Below are 2,440 nucleotides of genomic sequence, written 5' to 3' on the forward strand. Positions count from 1 at the left end.
TAACTGAACCGAAGGAACCGTTATGAAATTCGGTTCTGGTTTTTTGAGAACCGAAATAAATGAGATATTTTCGGTTCTGCACTCTAAAGAACCGAAAAAACCGAAAGAACCGAAAAACCCGTAAGTACCAGATTCAATTTGTTACATGTGTTTGTAAATTCGAATGTTGTGTTTATCGACTTATGTTGAACCTCTAATCATCCATGTATTACCTATGAAATTTTAAGCATTGTGCACTTGTGGTTGTTTGTGGGGAGATGTTGCTAAAATTTCTCGCAAAAGTTGCTGTTATTTAGAATTTTAGAGTGGCTCTTACAATTCGGTTAGAACCGAAGAACCGAACCGAAGAACCGAGAACCGAACTAGTCGGTTCTAGTTTTTTTATTTTGTTATTTCGGTTCTAGTTTTTGAAGAACCGAATTTCTACAAGAACCGAGGAACCGAACCGAAGAACCGAATGCCCACTCCTAGCGAGGACGCCGATGACAATGAGGACAACACGGAGGACATTGTCTAGCTCCTCCGACTAAGCTAGACTGCAACTTTTAAAATGTATGTAAATACTTAATTTAGCATCTCACTTCCAGCAAAGATGATACTCACACGTAGTTTCATGTTATAATGATTTACGTGTTCCAGTTTCTTTTATATCTTCCAAGTTGGGTTGATCAAAGCTTATTCTGAAACCAGTTTACCAAAAAAAATTGTTTGTATGAGCAGTAAAAAGAGGCCCATTGCACAAATGCTTAGATTAGTTTTGGTTGGGGTGCGCCAGGCTTAGGCGGTAGTGCAACACCTAAGCGACGCTCTAGGCGGTAGTGCAACACCTAAGCGACGCTCGAGAGCTCCAGTAGCAAGCTACTGTTGCGAGCTCTACCCCACAAAAAATAAATTTAATATCGAAATAGACATATAGTCTACATATCAGATATTAAACTGATAAGAACAGATACTACACTTGATCTTAGCCAAAAGGCCGAGAAAGGTATGAGTTGTTGGCTGGCACCTCGTCTTCCCTTTGTAGCGCGCCTCGTGCCTCTCCGCAGCTCAGCTGGCGATGTGGGACTAACAAACAGATGCACCGCATCTAAGTCTTCCTTGCGGTCCTGCGAATGCGGCTCCTTGTTTAGGCCCAACGCCGATCTCCCGCTCGCGGCTAACACGTTCGGCCTTCTGTCCTGGCTCGGGTTGGTTGGTAGCCTCATGGGCCAAAAGGGACGTACAAGTTGCAGGGCTCTCTCTCGGTCACGGCCTGACGAACTGATTGAGGGGTGCATGTGGCAAGCAGACTATACGTCTCTACTCACGGGCTCCTATCCTGTTTTTTTTTTCATCACAACAAGTAGGTGATGTAAAACCTAGAAAAAATACAAGCCACCCTAGTCTAAGAAGAAAAAGAATAAAAACCACTTATTTTGATAAAACAAGGATAACTTTATAAAATCATATAAAATCATTCCTGAAGATATAAACCTCCAAATTTACAAATGATTTCTCTTGTGCAAAGAGAGACTTAGGAAAATTTCTAAATCTATTGTTTGTCATTTTTCAGAGAGAAAGCTGGTTATAAGTGCTTCTTTGGCCTTAAACTTTGAAAAAACCTAGATAAAAGACCACTAAGTATGACTTGGTGAATTGTGGCACAAGATCATGTTATTGCAGCTAGATACCAGTAAAAATACCCATTAAGGCAGTAGTCACTTTTAAATAGGAGGTGTAGAGTAGTGTAGGGCCTGTTTGGTTCAGCTTTTTCTGACCAGCTTTTCTGAAAATCTGGCTGTGGGGAGAATCTGGCTGTGGAGAGAATCTGAGTATCATTACAATTACGTGTGGAGGAAGATAAAGTTGTTCATAGGGCTCAGGATCTAGAAAGTGACGGATTCCTACTATTACAGCAATTCAACCGATTATGTGTTTATGTTGATTTTGGATGGTTTTTGCCCCAACAAATTTTATAGAAGCTGGCTGAAAAGTTGAGCGTTTGGCAGTCCGGAGCAGCTTTTGGTGGCCAAAAGCCGCCAGAAGCCGAAACAAACAGGGCTGTAATGTGCCCCTCTGCCCTAGTTTTTGTTATTTTTATTCAGAACAATCCCTAAGTACTTCTGACCCCAAATTCCTAGGAAAACCTATTTTAACTACTAGGGAGTTACTATATTTTTTACAGAATTTTTGGAAATTTCTAAGACAAGGGTGTAGTCCAAATCACTCTTTAAAGGCTTAATGGATAAAGAAGAGAGAATTAAAGGTTAACTAATATTAATTAAATGATTTCAGTAAAACCTATCTGAGCCTTAACTAAGTTTTAAGAATATATTCTAAGACTTAATCCACCCTTTTCCTTGAGAAAATCTTATTATGGACCCCTAAATGCAAATCCATGTAAAGACTTATTCTAAACAAGTATAAACCCTCACTTTTGCTAAGAAGCTTAGTGTTACTT

At 39.9% G+C, this 2,440-nt stretch overlaps 1 non-coding gene across 1 annotated transcript; it reads right to left on the minus strand.

Moving 5' to 3' along the window:
• Positions 1 to 793: 793 nt before the first annotated feature.
• On the minus strand, positions 794 to 989 carry LOC111589690 (U2 spliceosomal RNA). The gene has a single exon (XR_004850935.1). It is a non-coding gene; the product is annotated as a U2 spliceosomal RNA (small nuclear RNA).
• Positions 990 to 2,440: the final 1,451 nt, after the last annotated feature.

This window comes from Zea mays, chromosome 6, assembly GCF_902167145.1.
Source record: "Zea mays cultivar B73 chromosome 6, Zm-B73-REFERENCE-NAM-5.0, whole genome shotgun sequence".
Lineage (NCBI taxonomy): Eukaryota > Viridiplantae > Streptophyta > Magnoliopsida > Poales > Poaceae > Zea > Zea mays.